At 50.6% G+C, this 18,834-nt stretch overlaps 1 pseudogene; it reads right to left on the reverse strand.

Annotated features, from left to right (window-relative positions):
* Position 1: 1 nt before the first annotated feature.
* On the reverse strand, positions 2 to 17,303 carry LOC119108191 (glucose-6-phosphate 1-dehydrogenase-like; annotated as a pseudogene).
* Between the last annotated feature and the right edge of the window lie 1,531 nt (positions 17,304 to 18,834).

Here is an 18,834-nt window from a genome sequence, read left to right on the forward strand (position 1 = left end):
CGTCTGCTGAGGCCGAGCAGGGCTTTTCCATGGCTACCAGGCACATGATTTGCAGCAGGTGGTTCTGCATGACATCCCTGGGGAGGTGACAGAAAACGCAGATGAATCACCCCAAGCGCTGGGAGGCATATTTTGGAATCAACTCACGAATCGATACATGGACCTTGCGTTTCATGAGGTGCATGAGGTGCATGAGGTGCATACAATGCGTTGTACCCACCATTGCTGTTAAGTAAATGCCGTTCGGATGAATAATTCTGCACGTCGAATATCGTGAATACTTGGTGCACAAGATCGCTGCTTAAAACTCGGTGTTTCACCAAGAGATGACAGAACCAGTATGACACTCACATAAAAATTTAACAGGACATGTTTTTCATTTCTCAGCACCATGAATTTTTGCATTCAACCCCAATAAATGATGATGCACAATGCGCTTCTCAAACAGGATATCAGATAGGTGCATAACAAGCACGTGCCTACCTCCAGAATCGTGCTCCATGGCGAATGACTCAAAGTTCATGTCGTTTTAATATGACCCTCCAAATGGCTGACGGGGGTGAGCGAAGTGCCGGGTAAGGTCATTAGAGTTGTTAGTTTTCCTTTAAGCTCCAGGTAAGGAGACCAGTCAAGGCTGCGATCCGAATACGCATCTCCTCCTATCCTTACCTATTACACACACACAAACACCGCCCCGCCGTCCCTGATGAGTTGGCCACCAAATGGGGCAAACGTTGAGCTGTTGAGCGTCATCGAACAAAAACCCGCGTGTTCCACACGCTGTGCGTGTGCTGCTCTACACAACCGTCGCACCTGATGATTCCGAACTCGTCGAAGTATCCACCTCGGCCCTTTGTGCCGAATGGCTCCTTGAATGTGATGTGCACGCTGGAGATGTAGTCCCTGTTCCAGGTCGGACTGAATATGACGTTGCCAAACCTGCCCGAATATCGGAATATACGCCTCGAGAACATGCAAACGGTCGCCATCCGCTACATTAACTAACAAACACATAAGCAAATCAGTACAATGGGTACTTGTGCCGATCTGAGATCTTGTGAGGTAAAATGACCATGATATCCGGCCTTCAATGTGCAATGACATGACTGTCAAACGAAGGTGTGAAACTAATATTATGGTGCGTGACAAGGCTGATCACACATTTCCGTCTATTTCTCAGTGTTTTCTTGACAGCAATGGTAGCGTTCCCGGCATGGAAATGCACCTTGCCGAAGAAGAAAGAACGTAAGAAATCTTTTAAATGCAGTCAGTGTCCATTGGTCAGATGAAAACCGGCGTCAGATGTACGAATAACGTACAGAAGTGTACCTTTATTTTCAAACAACTACGACTGTGAGTTAGTGCCACGGCACTGCATGAACACGAGGTCCTCCATCTCCCTCCTACGAGCCGCGTTGAATGTACTACTGGCCTTCTGAGCTGAATTGACCTGCGTTCAGCTCACTCACCGCAGCGTCATCAGATTCTGGACCATCTCCTTGCCCAGGTAGTGATCGATCCTGTAGATCTGCTCCTCGCTGAAGAGCGCCGCCAGGTGTCGGGACAGCTCGGCTGAGCTGTCGCGTCCCGGCCGAACGGCTTCTCCACGATGATCCGGCTCCAGCCCCTGACGAAGGCGGCGGAAGCCGCCAGCGTGAGGAGCCAGGGAATAGAGCACAGGGAAGATCCCTCACTAAATGGCTGCAAAACCAAGTCCGCGAACCAATCCATAGATTGAGCTGACTGTACAGGGCAATTTTCGATATTCCAAATGACGTAGCGGCGTTGGACGGCACTAAAACATTGATCAGACCAATCGATCTGGAACGGTAAAGATACAGACAAATCCAATACGTTTAAACTGAAATAGACGTGATTTGGAGTGCTACATGTACATTTACAAACGCATTATACGTTGCATTGAAAGTCAACAGACTCATGCAAAATGGGTTACATGGCTGCCTACTGAACGCCTTTACATTTAGGCGTTTTCAATCAATGTTCGGTAAAAGATGCATGTCCTACCAAATGTAGCTACGAACCTGCCCCAGCCGCCACTGAACCCCTTTTTGCGCTGAAGAAACTCCGAGTCCTTTGCCGTCTTAAAATCCTCCACATTGGTGCGGAGCGGTCCGGTCGTATCCATGCCTACCCGCCACAGTGGGGGCTGCGCCTCACCGTTTGGCCATGCACTGGGCCTTGAAGTTGGTGTGGTGACGGGCGCGAACACGACGGCGGAAGGCGCAGGTGAAGACCGGTTGGCTGAGCCGCCACTTTCCAGCTCGCCGATGGCCCGGTCGAGCGTCGCGAACGACGCTGGCGCGTCGTAAGCGCCGGCCACGTACCGGTTCACCCGCCAGAACTGCTCGTACCGCTCCCGGTCCTCCGGCCGCACCTGGCGGCCACGGGGTGAACCAATGCTGTGGCAATGCTGGCTGCCGCGCGAGGAAAATATCGGGCTGCATATGAGCGGAACAGTGCCTGAATATTCACTTCAAATAATCAAAATAGACAAAAATTAAATGCTGTACAAGAAACTGGCGCAACGAATGCTTCTCCGGACGATTATCCCACCTTTTGCGGTGGGCGGATAGAACTCAAAGTTTGAAGGTTTGTTTTTTCTTACGCAGTGTTGCATGACGAGAAATCTGCATTATGATCAGCCAGCTCACCTTCATGTACTGATCACAGTTGGCTCTGACCTCCCTAACAGATAGCTTGACCTGGCGTAGCCAACTATGCTGGGTCTTCTCCGGCAGCAGGTTGTCACGGAATAACCACCAGATGGTCGGATAATCTTCTTCTTGGCCAGATCTCCCTGAAATTGATTGGCTCGTTAGCCCTTCTTTATTCCAAAGACACCGTCCGTCGAAAGTGCATACCGCCTGACCGTCTCAGTCATACGTAGTGGAACCACTCAATGTCAGAGGCAGCGTCAAAAACACTCGATTCGGACAAAGAAAAATGCAAACTAATGAATGAAAGGTATGTGATGTGACGACCTCGGCTCGATATCTTTGAAGGACGCCTCAGACCAGGCTGTGATCTCGATCTGCACCAGAGAGCAGCACGAGGCGGCCATGTCTCACCGACGCTCCGAGAATGACGAAGACGTGGGGGACGGTCCTGCTGAAGCTCTCCTCGCCGGCCAGGCTCTGGCGGAACAGAGCCAGTGTCGTCTCGGCGGCTGAAACGGTACAGCGCCAGCCCTCAGAGCTGGTCCTGGTGGCCGGTTGTCTTATTAGTTTGTCTTTATGTTTATCCTGTTTATCAACTTGTCTTGAAGTTAACCGCTGCCGGCGCGCAGAGAAAGATGACAAGGAATACACTATTACGATTTTCAAGCTGAAATGGTTATTTTTTGTTTCGCCATTGGCCACTGGTTAAACGAATGTAGCAAGCAATGATTGGAACAAGGGTAGTGAGCGTATATTTTCTGTTTCCGACCCAGTCTCTGCAGACAAACTGTAGCCAGCAGCGTAATGTGGCACCATATGACAAGAAATGACAATGACGTCCATGCCCAGCGGCGTAATCAGAGATTGGCGTATCACCGGCCGCGTCTTCTGTCACCACAGTTTACAATACCATGCACGCAACCGAAACGTTCATTTATACCATGTCATTCAACCAATGCCAGGATAACTGTTGCTGCGAGGAATGCAGGCACGCCGGCCCTACACAACGGCCCTACACAATGGGGTAGTTCAAAAACGAGGGCTGTCTTCTTCCACCTTCGGAACTTGCCATAGCCTCACGTTTAAGCTTGATCTCAGGCTAGATTTGCTGTCCTCGACCACAAAAAAACGGCGAAAGACTTCGACGGCCAGGGCAGCTGAGGAAATGACAAAATTCCAACCGGTGGTAGGTGACACTGGGGAATGACGTCAGACATACGAGCCTCCTCGAAGCCATGTCCCCTTGAAGAAACCACGTGTGCGCTTCGAGCCCATCCCAGCCATTGGCATACTCTCCACCATACCTTAGCCATGCTCCCAGCCTGGCACGGCATGCATTACCTGAGGGCGCCTTTTGATGCGCCACAGCAAATGGGGCATACAGGTTCAGACTGGATTTCTAGGCTGCCTGGAAAAGAAGTAACAGTGTGCTGGGTCCCAGGATGGACTCAGATTGAGGTGGATGCGACTGTGCATTAATGGTAGGCAACAGGTAGTGGGGGCGGGCTGGAAGGAGGATGCATCGGGGTCACGGAAAGAGGGGATCACGGAGCTAGTTGAAAAAACAAATACGGGGTCTTCGTATTCCTATCACGCTGAGCAAAACAGAAAGCAACAAACAAAAAAAAAGCAAAACAATAATCTATGCTGCAGCCCAACTTTACAAAACTGTTGCACGCTTTAACGAATCGAAAGTACAAAAATTCCCGGCTCAGGCTTAATGACTTGCCGCCGTTTGAAAACATGAAATGATTTGTGCTTCCACCAACACGACACAAACCAGCTATCGCCGATCCCAGCCGTTTCTATTACCCTTTTCATACAGAAGCTCAACAGTTAGTTTATTTGGACACACCGAAGGCGCGAAATTGTTAGTTTTGTGATACTCATACTTCTGCCCCTATCTGAACCACCCGCGCATTTTGTTTTACTATCTGAACCCCCAGCCTGCATATTTTTTCATTTTCAGGCAAATACAGCCGCACATAAATTTGTAACGGAACATTGGCACGCACTGCCCCTTTGAGCCCCACTTGAATACGCTTTCCGCGCAGAATGTATTAAGGTTTTGTTTAGTACGTGATTAGCAGCAGCTCCGTTTGAAACGACAGAATTAAGCACAACCTATTCAAAGATAATTTGATTGTCGATGTCATCCCTTTATTTTTCTGGAGAGCCCATAGCAAGAGCTCTCTCTGACCGCGCTCGGATTTTACCGGCCGATCCAGGACCCCAGCATTTTGGCACACTCAGCAGACGGGAACCGCTAGGGTCACGTATGATATTGAACCGCTTTTGAAAGCAGCTTAGGTGCTCCGTATGTGTCATGTCATGTCATTGAGGCTTTACGACGCACTCAGCTGCTGAGGCCATATGGCGTCGCCTGCCTCTCACCCTGGCCGGGAGGGTGGGCACCGCGAGGAATCGAAACCCGTACCTCTGGTTTCCCAGACGTGCAGTGGTTAACGCAGACGCGTTAACGCAGACGCGTTAACCACTACACTACCGGCACCCCTAGGTGCTCCGCAGCAACCAGGTAACCTTTGAGAGGGAACATAGGCCCTTTACAGCCAAAAGGACCACGCGTTTACAGAGGGCCATGCCGACGTAAACGGCTTTGAGCTGAGAGAGGATACAAAAGGCTTTAACTCGCACGGAGCTTCTGAGACCTTATGCTTAATGGCGTCACCTGCTTCTTACCTTTGCAGAAATGGTGGATGCAGAGGAGAATCGAGCCCTGTACCTCCGGCTTCCCCAGCACGCATCTTAACCACCACACTAAAACGGCCCAGGAGGACCTGGATAGTTACGAGATTATTGTGTGTGTCGAAGGGACTTTCAAATAGCAGACGAGCCCTAAATAGGCTTAAGTCTCTAAAGCGGCCCGAACGTCCACGGTGACCAGCTGGGGCCCATGGATCCCTAGCAGGGCCAAATGGGTCCTACTGAGTAGGCAGAAGATGGACTCTACTTATTCAGCACGAACATTTTTCGTCATGCTGCACGCAGAAAAACACCCCTGCGTACACCTACACCAAACCCCCGGTTTTTGCGCCTTACGGAGCCAAGGAAATATGGCGGCCCCAACCTCACCCCAACCTCAACCCTATTCCCTACAATATATCTAACCGTGAACTCAGTCGTGGCCAGGTGATTTTGACGTCTGTTTCAGTGGAGCCCCCAATAGCCAGAAGAGTGCTTAGGTGGCCAAAGCAACCCAGTGTAATTAGCTCATGTCAGTCCAGTTACATCAGTCATTACCCGTTAAAACAGGTCCTTATGTGGGTAATTCAAACAGCTGTCACGCAACAGCTTCCACAAAGAGGACAACTGGATTGCAATTTTCTAACAGCTTCGTATCAGCCTGCTAGTTCTTTCTCAACGGCTTATGAACGCGCACCCGGGCGGCCGGCTGAATACCTTTCGCTTAGGTGGGGTATCGAGTTGACCCCCTAAGATCTAAAAAAAGATAGCTAGAGACACTAAACTTACAGAGTAGGTTGACCCGTACGTCAACTCACTTGTATCAATATTCGAGATTCCTAGATTATGACCTTGGGGTTGAATAAGGCCATACAAAGTTAAATTCCAGAGTGGTGTCTCAAGTGTCCCTTGACAGCCTTATGCAACCGCCGCTTCGCGGCAGTTGTGTGAGGCCATTGTACTGACTTTTTGCGACCTGTTCTTAGCGAAAGGTCAATGAGATCAGTGACATTTTTTACCTTTGTAAGGTCAACGTGGCCAAACATCTACGAAATTGCTCCTATTTCGCCCTCGGAATGAGCGTCAGGGATTACGCTAGGCGGTATGTTCCTAAGACCAAAATTCTGGCCGGAGCCATCTTAGGTCAGTGATCTATTCTGACATTTAAGTATTTCGTGGAACATGTATGTTACGGTTCCTGGCATAAATGACTTCAGAATGGGCACCAGAAACTACCAGAAACTATCCCATAAAACCAAGTTCACTACTGAAAAACGGTTTAGTTTTGGCATCGTTCTGACCTTTACACCTGACCCTAGATAAATAGAACTGGTTGCAATTCAAAGTTTATGTGGCTTGTTACCTAAGAAACTATCTCAGGTATGTATGGCTTTGACTAACACTTCGTTGTTGCATCATATTGAACGATTCCCTAAAAATGCCCTTCGCTGACAGCCGTGGCCTGGCTTTGACCTGCCATACGTCTGCGACCTTGCAAGGTTCATTTTTTAACATCGAAATATTCTCTATTTAATCATCTACAGTCACGCAAAGTTTGGCGCGGCTGCATGGCGCCGCCAAGAAATTAGGCTGGAAAAACCTTTGGCAAGTCAATTTGACGCCTCACCCGAGCGCGTGACCTCATATCGGAAGCCGACGCGATGCCCCCCCCCCTGCCCCCCAAAGGTTTCTGAGGATATAATTTCAGCAATTTGTGCTGTCGCCCAATGTTTGATGGCCACTGGGGCATTATTTGCGTGTGTTTTGAAAACAAAAACGTGTTTCTAGCATTTCTAGTTTGTGATAAGCTATGGGGCTTAGCACTGCACGCGATCCACGACCGGCGCAGGCAACCGCCGATTCTGCGAACCCCGCGCGGGGGTCTGACACTATTAACCGATTCGTTTTCGGTTAAGTCTTTTTAGTCGTTCGAAGTGCAATGTGTTGGCTGCCGGAGTCTGTCGTTTTCAGCCGCTCGGTCAGTGCAAAGGAGCGCCCCTGCGAAGGGGGTGGGACCTGAGTGGTTGCCCCACCCGAAGCGCGGATAAGCGCGAGCGGTCCGGCCCGTTGGTGACGGCAAATGAATGAGCACATATTCTTAGAATATGGAGAAGGTCGGCGACTGCGATCATATGCACAACCGGGATTTCACTTTTTCCGCCGTGTTCGTAGGTTTAACATGTGTTATGAACAACATTTTCAGCCTTATCGCATCGAGAGATTCAATTTAATTTGCATCATGACAAAAATGTCACAATGCCGTAGACATTCAGTTTTTACCACGCATTTCAATATTTAAGGTTTTAATTAGCCATTTATGTATGCATCAAGCACGCTTACTGCAAAACGAGTGCCAAAAATGAGTGGTGACAACGCGTACCTGCTTAGCTTGGAACATTTACCTGTGTGCGAAAACCAGAATGATTCTAGTTGGTGCACTCATAATTTTCTGCATACAATGCCGCATGGTGCAAGAGTTTTTTGCACCGTGCATGATTTGTGAGTGAATGACATACTACGGACATGCTCTGCTGCACGCGAGTGTGAAAGCGGTTTTAAGTGACGCCTGAGTTAAATCGCATCTGTGGGTTAAAGCCACCTAGAGAAGGGTTGTACATAATCACGTCATAAGCGGCACGAGCGTGAGGAAAATGATTATCATCCATTGTTCGCCCCGATTTAACTTAGTCGGCGCCCCTCCCCATCCTGTTGCCAGGGAGATCAGCAACGACTGTGGATGATAACACCATGAAATAATTATGTGAAGACCCCAAGTGCTTATGCAAGGAGGCTTCTAACAATCATCCTTCCGAATGGTGCACGAAAAAGACGGCGTTTTTAATTCTTTAAGTGTCTGGATGACACGTAAATACGACATTAACGCTATACCACAAATTAAAGTCATTCCAGTCGTTAAGGAGCCTTCCACGTTGCCCTTCATTTCTTTGCGTTGCTCCTAGGGCCCTCCACTGTTGCTGAGCCCTTCCTGCTAGCGTGCTGGGAAGCTCTTGCCAATCAGGGGCCTTACACGGTTTCTGTCCATCCGCCAGAAAGGCTTTGCGGGCTATAGCCGGTGCCCCACATTTTAACATTCCGGGGTATTCTCGGTTGCTCAGGAGCCGTTTATGCTGGTCTCGGTTAATCTACCGATACGCTTACGATATGCCCACGGGCCTTCTCCATTGGCCTTAGGGGCTTGCAATTCTCGATCACTTGCTTAGGGCTCTACGCTCTTGTCCGGGGCCCATCGAGCAACGTGCTTGAGCACGATGGACTGTTTGAAGGCCCTGTTTACTGGGTACTTTAATGTAGTGCTTCACGCTCTTCCCGGAGGCTATCTGATAGCCTGCTCGGGTACACTCGATCTTTCGGGGGCCCTCCAGGCTGGATATTGGGTACTTTTTATTTGAATGGTGGGGGGGGGGGGGGGGCTACGCTCTTGTCGACTTGTCGAGGGCTTATCTGATGACCTGCTCAGGCACATTCTATCGTTCGGAGCCCTCTATATCTGGTCTTGGGCACTTCCTGTTTCAATGCAGGACCTTACGCTTTGACGGAGCCCTATAAGTTAACCTGCTCTGGTGCACTTGATCATTCAAGAACCCTCTAAGTTGTGTCGTGGGTATTCCATATTTGAACGAAAGGCTCTACGCTCTTGTTAAGAGCCCTATTTCTTAACCTAATCGGGCGCACTCGATTACTCGGGTGCCGTCCACATTGTGTCTTGGGTAATTCCTATTTGAATGGAGGGCCCTAAGTACTTGTCGGTGGCCCATCTGTTCGCTTCCTTGGCCACAATGGATTGCTTAGGGGCCCTATATATTGGGTGCTGATATTTGAATTAAGAGTTATTCACTCCTATTGGAGGCCATCTGATAATTTGGTCGGTTACACTCCATCTTTCGGGGGCCCTCTGCAGCGGGTTTTGGGTACCTCAAATTTGAATGGAGGGCCGTGCACTCTTGTCGGACCCCTTCTGATAAGCTGATCGGGCACATGCCATCGCTCAGGGGACATTTACTTTGGGTCTTGAGTGTTTCTTATTTAAATGGGGGGGGGAGGGGGGGCGGGGCATTCGCTCTTGTCGAGAGCCCGATATGTTAACACGCGCTGGGGCGGGGGTCAAATTAAACCCGGAAGGTTTCTCCAGAATGACATTTAAACGGCGTGGCTACACCGCGTCAAACTTTGCACAGCTATAGATGATTGAGTGGAGGATTGTTTAATGGAAACGATCCTTGGAGTGGAATGGTTTATGGAAGCAATTAAAGGTACCTTAAAAGGTCGCTGGCCCAATAGCAAGCCAAAGTCAGGCTATGGCTGTCAGAGAAATGCACTTCTAGGGAATCATTCCAAGTGATGCAATAACGGAGTGTTAGACGAATCCATACATACCTGAAGTGGTTTCCTAGGTAATAAACCAACTGGACCTACTTTTTACTCGAGAGCTTGGTTTAAAGGTTTTTGTGGTTATTTCGAATCTACTGATGACAGGGCTCGCCACAAAATATTCTACGGCTTTTTTAAATGTCAGAGTAGGTCACTGAACTCAAATGGCCCAGGTAAACACTTTTTTTCAGAAATATAGCGCCTAGCGTAATTCTTGACTGTCCTTAGTCCGTAGTAGCGCGCTAGCGTAGCCGCACATAGTCTTTCATCCTTTTAATCCCTATAACGTAATCCCTAGAAACGGTAGAACAGTTTATAAGGACAAAAATCAACAACCAAAAGCTTAAGGCCCATCTTGCTCAGATCAGGGTATCATGTTATCTATGATCAATTCGGTTGTGATGGAATCAGATGCATGACTTAACAATTTATTTGAGAGATGCGTTACTAGCGGATGGTGCAATTGATGGACTTGTATAAATGCCTTCTAGATTAAGTTATAACACAAATGTTACAAACTTACTGGTAAAGCATATGAAGTGTTTGACATAAGATTGACCCTTTTAATTTTGTAACAGGCATAATGTTCTGTGACTTATTCTGCTGGCTACCGTCACTCGACTACCCGGCCAATTTTTGACGAGAGTGAGTCATCAGACTTTTCGCATCAAGGTCCGCTCAAATGATGATCAAGATTCACACCACCAGATAAACTTAACACACTGCTCTAAATTACGCGTCTACACCACCTTTTCCCTTCTGAGCACGTCACTAGCACAACGCTGAAATTTGTCTGCCTAAAGCCAACTCACATGCTGACATTGATTCAAACCATAGAACAGCAAAATCGCACCTGTAAATCTCAAGATTTTCCGGGGTGAACTCAATCTACACACATGATTTGCACGAATTATATCGCATGCAAAGCGCTTTACACACTTGTGTCCAAATGTAACGACGACGACAATGATAACAACGAAGACTAAGTGATCAACGCCACTTCGTCTTTATTTTCGCCGCAACACGAAATACATGGGTTGGAAAAAGGAAGGAAACGAGCACGGAATAAGCCAGCCATCTTTTCTGAGAAATTGCATACTTTGGAGATACCGATACGTGACAGACGTCCTTCGTCCATCCAAAATGTTTACTTACCATTTTTGTTTTTACTGCTATTTTTCACCGTTTTTCTTAAGTTTTGCCGTAAATCGCATGAGTTCATCTGATTTGGAGTGAAAGATGCCTGTCGCACTGCCGCAAGTACACTCATTTCCACACGTGCAAGAAACCCACACGGTTTACCGCCAGACTTGAGCAAAAACAAGTTGCATATGTACATTTCGGTAACCTAGCCAAAGAGAACCGTACATCCTGTACGTTATAAGATGTCTCCCATGTGGTGCACCATCATAATAGTATTGTCGCGAGGGGGACACCACAATGCACCCAGTTGATGAAGCTTTATGAAATCGCCAGCTTCTTACTCTGGCAGAAAGGAAGGGCGCCGCGGGGAGAAGAGCCTAGTACCTCTGGTTTCTCAAACACGCAGCGTAGCCACTTCACTCTCGGATCCCAGTATGCTGTCGCCCAGGTAGTAAGCATTGCATACTCGCACACAGATACTCTTGTAACCATAAAGTGCTATCCTCTACAAATCATACGCTTCTTTAAAGGAAATTCAAATCACTGAAAACAAACAGGCGATACAGCTTAGTGTAGGTGCGTTTGTGCAGTGTGAAAACGTGCAGTGCTGAGCAGCGAACACCAAATCAAAGGCGTGCCGGAACTACTTGGACGAAAACAGACGCACCCTTGCTGGCGACGAAGAGGTTGCGTGGTGCACGTCGACGACTGGTGTCCGGCTCCGAATAAGAGATGACACTGTCTCGTGAAAAAGGTGTGTGGAAACGTAAGCCCGGCTGCCTGTGTCAGGAGCCGACTGACCGTTGGTTCGGCTGGGAGCGGTGTTCTCACACTCCACCTCTCGCATCAACATCCTTCGGAAGATCTCCTCATCTGTGTGCCGAAGACATGGGTTGACGGCGCTCGAGAACAAAAAAAAAACACGTATGCCTGAGTGCGAGTTACTATACTATTTAGATTTTAAACTGCATATGCATTCGCCGAAGTATGTTTTCACTTTAGGAAAAACAGCCAGCGCCGTTTTTGCGGCGTATTGATATATCCCTCAAATGAAAATGGCACCATGTGTGGAGCATATCTTCATGCATTGCACATGTACCAAATTTGTTGATGCTGTCATCACAGTAACAGCAATCCACCACACAGGCCTGGTGGTTGTCGGGTACCTCTGACGCTCCCCCAATCAGTGATCAGAGCATGCCTTGCTCTCCCTCACTCTCTCTGAGGGTGGATACCATGGGTCTCTGAATGTGGAGACCATAGGACAGCAGTTGGTATGGGTCGGGTTCAGCTATGCATATCGATACCCTGTGAAAATGGTGGGTTTAAGCTGTGTTCGGTATTGCTTTCCGTGTGTGCTTCCTTGCCGAGTTATTATTAAGCGTGCCGCTTTCTCTGGAGAATCTAGTTATTGATCAACTGGTGTCACTCGTCCGTCCCGATAGCTCGGTTAGTTAGAGCTCCTGCCTTCCCATTCCGATCCAGCCATTCGTTGCAGAATGGGTTCGAGACGCTTTAGTCGCTTGTTATTTGCACCTGTCTGGAATGGCCTGTGGCAGGTGGTACGACCACTTAAAGGTCAGGTGACGTCAGAGGGACAGACCATAGCCAGTCTCGATGCACTGAAACTTTCACCGGGAAACACTACCGTTGATCCGGAGTTTAATTATTTGGTGGTGGGTTCAGGGCTCTTGTAATCAACCCTGCTTGGCGCGCGCAATCATAAGAAAGGTGAAATGAATACACAAATTGAGCTCTATCTGTACACAGTTCATTCGTGTGCTCTGTCCCTGTCAATGCGTAATTATCGTGCATCTTGAGGTAGGATTTACGAAACATAACAATGTGTTGAGTAATATAGAGACGCCTTGCTCCACTTGCACATGCAATTGCTCTTCAGTTTATCGGATCACAGTGCGGTATTCATGAATCTTTGGATGGAGTAACGCAACATGAGATAGGTAAGATAGGGGCCGTAGTTTTGTATCCAGTTAGGGGCTGCAGGCTCCCAACTTGGACAAAAAGTGGACTAATTTTGGGCATCTCGTTTTTGGCGCATGTTGCCAGTGGGTTTGGCGATGTTTCTCTATTTCTACTCCCCCACCTATTTCTCTTTCTCACAACCTCCCGCCAAGTTATTCTGCATAACTATGACGAGGACGGAGTCCCCTGTAATAATGAGTTTCACGCGGAGGCGATATTTCTTGTTGGTAGCAAACACATAGCTGCATGCTTGTTGCCACTGTTAACTTGACACCCAGCCTATAAAATAATCCATTGAGCCAGTGTTGTCGGCGTTTGGGCGAGCGATCCGCCGTCACAGCAGGACGGAAGCCGGAGTGTAACCGGAGCGCTGGCCGAGGCCGTTCCAATAGCACATGGATATCAAGATATCCTCGTTTGTCCACACTTCCACATAGCTATTGTGTCCTTTTGATGAAGGATTCAATAGTCCTAGTTCTGACCCACCCTAGGAATAAATAACTCCGTCCCGGTGGCTCAGTTGGTTAGAGTGCCTGCCTTCCGATCCACCCACCCGTGGCAGGGTGGGTTCGAGTCGCTTTAGGGCGCTCGCTATTTGCCCTTGACAGATATGGCCTGCGGCCGGTGGCAGCGGTCGCGCTAAAGGTCAGTTGGCGTCAGAGGGCAGGACGGACCGTGCCGAGCATTGTGGCATGTTAAGCTTCCGCCACTAAATTCTGCCGTTGCCTGGAATTGCGCGATCGGATGGTGGTGGTCAGGGCTCACACAACAAGCACAGCTTAGCGTGAGCGCTGATCCCAGAAATCCATACATTCAAAGGGTTCGGATCATATTTATTTTGAAAAATAGGTAACGGGCCTGGCTAGTAACGTATTTTTTTATAAATTGTGGGTTGAGTGCGGGTGTGGGTAAGTGTTTGAAGAAACGTCCAGTAAAGTCTTGAAAAAGTTTGCAAAATATGGCAAAGTGGTACATTTCTCTGGTATAATTCAGCACTAAATCTTTAGAAAATCATATAAGTAAAGGCCAGCGAGCGGGCATGGCTAAGTTGGAACAGGAAACCACTGTACATGGCAAAGGCACCGCCTGGGTAATGGAACCTTGTCGTGGGAAAGCTATTACCGGCAAAGGCACGTTCTATGGGAGTCCAGACACCATTGTTGGATAAGTCGTTAAGGATGACGATGCAGACAATCATTTGGTGTTTGGATTAACGACGCGGGTCGAAAATCGATGCAGTAGCCAATAGATGCACTGCTGACAATGAATCAGGAGCCGTTCACCACTGCTCCCAAACCAACACACATGGAATGTGCAAAAAGGCATGTAGCGAGAGCGCCACCGAGAGCGTTGCTCGCCGCCTGCTGGGGCGACCCCCGAGCGGCGAGCTCCGACCTTTCCCGGCACGGACAGGGCTGCAACCATTGTCAGGCGACCCAGCAGCCGAGTACTGCTGGAGAGCGGGCCCCCCTCCCCTTCCCGGTCCCGCCCGCCTCTGCTGAGTCCCTCCCGCCCCTGCCCGGTCCCTCCCGCCCCTGCCGAGTCCCGCCTGCCTCTGCCCGGTCCCTCCCGCTTGGCTCGGCCTGATGTCGTTCTCCTACAGAGCGGCGGGGCGCTGCCCGGGGCTGCCGGACGGGCGGGACTCCGCAGGATGTCAGCTGACCGGTGACGGCTGATGACGAGACTGGGACGGCAGTCGGACGACAGGACTGGAGCGGCAGTCTGACGACAGGACTGGGACGGCAGTCCAATGACGAGACTGGGACAGCAGTCTGACGACAGGACTGGGACGGCAGTCTGACGACAGGACTGGGACGGCAGTCTGACGACAGGACTGGGACGGCAGTCTGACGACAGGACTGGGACGGCAAGTCTGACGACAGGACTGGGACGGCAGTCTGACGACAGGACTGGGACGGCAGTCTGACGACGCCTGACGGGCACGGCTGCGGAGGCAGGTCACACGGGCGGCGGCCGTCGCCGTCCTGCACGGTCCAGGCCCGGCGCCCAGCGTTGCCAGACGTCAGCGGGTTCAGCATTGACAGGTGGAGCTGATCAGCCTGCTACCGTGACATATCCGCGGCCGGTTGTGGCCTAAATGGTTAGCGATATGCGAGTTCCGCTCGCTGGATTCGAACTTGGCTCCTATGACATCGCCCCTCACGATGCATTATTCCGTTTCATTTCGCCTACCTTGATTGCAGTCGCATGCCGACGCCAGCTCCAAACACCACTGGCGGTGTACCGAAGCTCCGGCACCATCGGCGCAGGGCACAGACCCACTGCCGCTGGGAGTTGTCATGATTTGCTCCGCTTCGAGCACCCAACAGGCGGCTGCGTGGTGCTGCAGTATTCGCGTCTCTCACGGACCAACGGGACACGGAGGGTGTGGTCCCCTGAGCACCGACGGGGTCCTACCGTCACCGGCGCCGCCGACGCCGGCAGACCGGTGGTGATCACCAAAATAGCCCGGCAAACAGCTGACTGAGGACCCGGGACGGCTGGCGCTGGCCTTGTCACGTGCTCCGAGTGCAATGGATTATTGATCCAGCCGCCTTTCATGGCTGCCTCTGATCGATCCCGAAATAACGCGGTTGCATTTTTGCGGTGGTCGCCACGGCCGTATGGTCCTTTTTCAATGGAATGGCTGCATAGGTCAGGACTCAGCTGCGACTGGTGCGCTCCCGGAGGCTGACAGTTACGGCCCTTTCCATGGCTATTCCCCACAGGACAATGCTGAACATTACTTTGCCAGCTGTCACCGTGGAAGTTACATTGCTCACCTCGGGTGGGATCGCAATCACAGACTATTCTCCTGCGGTATGGGTTCTTTGCTGACCAGGCCGCCCCAGACCCGGCTGAATAATTACTTGCCACAAAGAGCGACTCGACGGACCACAAGCGTAGACCCACGATCAATGAGCGTCGCGCTGTACATAATGGGGGAGGGGGGGGGGCGGTGACCTTGACGCGCAGTGACGCAGACTGCTCGTGGAGCTAGGTCTCCTGGGTCCTGCTGCCGACCGTTTGTTGTTTCAAACAGGCCCAAGGTCGGGTGCACGGTAATTAAAACAATCTCGTAATTTAAGCGTAACACCGTTTTAGATGGTGCTGGCTTTATGTTTGTATGCAAGTCCACTAGCAAATTTTGCGAAATTATCCAAGGTGCGCAAGCTTAAAATTGAATCAAAAATCTAAATTTTCAACACTTTTTTACCACCATTCCTGTTACAAGACAATAGTGTACTTGCTGCGGTATGAGCCGCGCAGATGTATATGCAATTGTGAAAGTCAACACATCAGCTGAAGCCTGCGCGACCTTACCGACAGGGTGTAGAGGGAGCCAGCCCATACAGACGTGGACAAACATCCTCAGGTGCATGATATTTGTCTGTTCAAATGAAGTGTATCAGTAGGATTTACTGTGTATTAATTATGTTATGTGCAAAATATGTTTCCCTGGTCTCTGCTTTAACGGCAGCGCACGCTATGCAAGACCTGCGGGTTTGTTAATAAATTTTGTAGCTGGGAAGGCTTTCAGTACGCAGTAGATGACTCAGAACTCCTGGGCCCTTTATGTCTCAGAAAAAGATCCAGATCTGCGATGCACCTAGAGAACTACCAAGTCACGACTTAATGTATTACATCATATTCATTGTTAATTATGGTATACAAAGTTTTGTCAGAATTTCGTACTTGATGTTACAAACAGTACGAAAATCACGCACGAACAAGTACGGCTGCTGCCACATTGCATGATGCAACATTTTGAGCCTACGCTAGGTGTGCCGGGTGTACAAGTGGGCTTTGAGTCATGGGACACATCTAACAGTATTATAAGGCATGTTCTTTATTGTTTGTTGTGTTTGCAAACCCAATTCGTGTGCCCAGGCAAAGAAGACCCCAGGTTAACAGAGGGGTTCATAAACAGGGCTTATAAACAGATCAAAGTAATTTCCATGCCTGAAAGAAATACCACAAATCTAACGACACGTGGTAAATTGGCCCCGGTAACAACGGTATTTGCGGGAGAGCCTTACCGATTGGATGCGCCGCTGGAGCCCCATCCAGGGGATCATCAGAACAATAGCGAATAAGCGCGTAGCTTTGAGAGCGTCTGAGTGCGTCAGCCATGATTGGCAAATATTTTGATACATAGACTGACTCCAAAGCACGGCAGAAGCAAAGTGCGTCAAAACGCGCATCGTCGTAAGCATGTCAATGTTCGCACCAGGCGACAATCTTTGCTAGATTGCGGACAGCAGGCGTACACTTCCAACATGACTCAGTTTAAACTTACAGTGAGCTATCTTTTCCCAGAACTGCTGCAACAGTCGGATGGGCTTTTCCGGAGTGTCCTTCATTGCTGCTCTTTTCGTGAGCCACTGCGTCTTTTTCTTCGATTTGCACGTGAGCTTTCGTCTGCCGCCCAGAAGCCTCTGGCTGACCGGTCAGTGGGCCCCGCGGCCCACCCCCGTCCTCCGTTCGATTACGCGGTTCTTAACTGTTCGTTCTTTCTCGCGCTCTCCGTTATGAGCGTGCTTTGCTCTGGGTCACGGCCACCGGCGCGCCACCTACGGCTGTCGGCTGCCACTGCACAAGTTCGCGTCCGTCTCTTGCGCTGCCATCGTCTCGCCGGCTGCACTAGCACCACGAGCCCTGCGACTGGGCGCGTCCTACCGGCCGTGCAGAGGTCGGCACAGCCGTGACGTTCACAAGCCGCTGCTCCCCATGAGCTGAGACCGATTGGAAGTGGCCGAGGTCGGGCGAGTTGCGGGGGCGGGCCTCCCTAGCGGGGAGGCCAACCGCCATCTGATCTGCCCCATTGACTCCGTTCAAGGGAAGGTGGCAAGGACACGCTACTCCGGCGAAGTAGCGAGTGTCGCGTGACAGGCCCCGATAGAGAGCCAAGCCGCCCTGTTGCCCGAGGACGCCAGTGGCGTGACGGCGAGCTGCAGTGTCAGGAGCCTGCAGAGCTCACGCGGCCAGACTGGCGGGCAGCAGGCCCGTATGCGGACGGTTGGGGTAGTACCCTCGATACCAGCCGCAAACATGTCCGTCACATGGTGTTCACCGTCAGTAGATATAGGCGCCTTTCCCTGCACTGGCAAAATTTACAAACCCTGCTGCAAGAAACAGGCCAGCTCGGTGAATGTTGCCTTGTTACGCCGCATAAAGCACCCGGGAATCGCAATGATGTCTGGGCACTTTTACTTCCCAAACGCTACGTTCCCGGCATGATCCGGGTGGGCCGGTAGCCTACACACCAAGCTCGCCAGTGCTCGGGCGGGGCAGCCCTGACCTCAGCGCGGCGCCCTTGGCGAGCACGCCGCGACGCCCGGTCCATCTCAGCAGGACCCGTCCAGCGGCGTGAATCGGGGCGCGTTCCACCGCATGGCCGGCGCTAATCGCCTGTCGCGAGAGCGTGACCGCCTCACGCAGCCATGCGTGGCCACGCGCCGCCCTCGCCTGCCACGCGGCCGGTCTGCGCGCCCAGCACGCTCGGCTCGGCTCCGCTGGCCGGGTCGGGAGCGGCCGCTGCGTCAGCGCCAGCGGCCACGGTTACTGCGGGGTATAGCGCATCGTACAACTGCCGTCAATGGATGGTTGCTTTCGTCGCGGCTGATTCTGGTACCAGTACGTTCAGCGGTTCAGCTGGCTCATTCAGCGGAGCGAAACAGGCGTTTGTCGAAAACCCTGAGTACGGTACGTGAGTGGCGTGTGTGTACTCATGCCCGCTTACGTTCGATGAATCCGTCTACTTGAAATGCGTTGTAAAATGTCCTCACCTTTATCACGGCGGAAAACCGTTAAAGGGTGTGGTCCTCATTTATATGGAGTTTAGAACTAAACTAACCACCTGAAGGTCTTTTAAAGCTGCTCACGGCATTCCTTTTTTAAGATTTAAAGCCCTCTGGTTCCGGAGCTTAAAGGCTGC

Source organism: Pollicipes pollicipes, unplaced genomic scaffold (genome assembly GCF_011947565.3).
Source record: "Pollicipes pollicipes isolate AB1234 unplaced genomic scaffold, Ppol_2.1 Scaffold_6686;HRSCAF=7923_pilon_pilon_pilon, whole genome shotgun sequence".
NCBI classification, from domain to species: domain Eukaryota; kingdom Metazoa; phylum Arthropoda; class Thecostraca; order Pollicipedomorpha; family Pollicipedidae; genus Pollicipes; species Pollicipes pollicipes.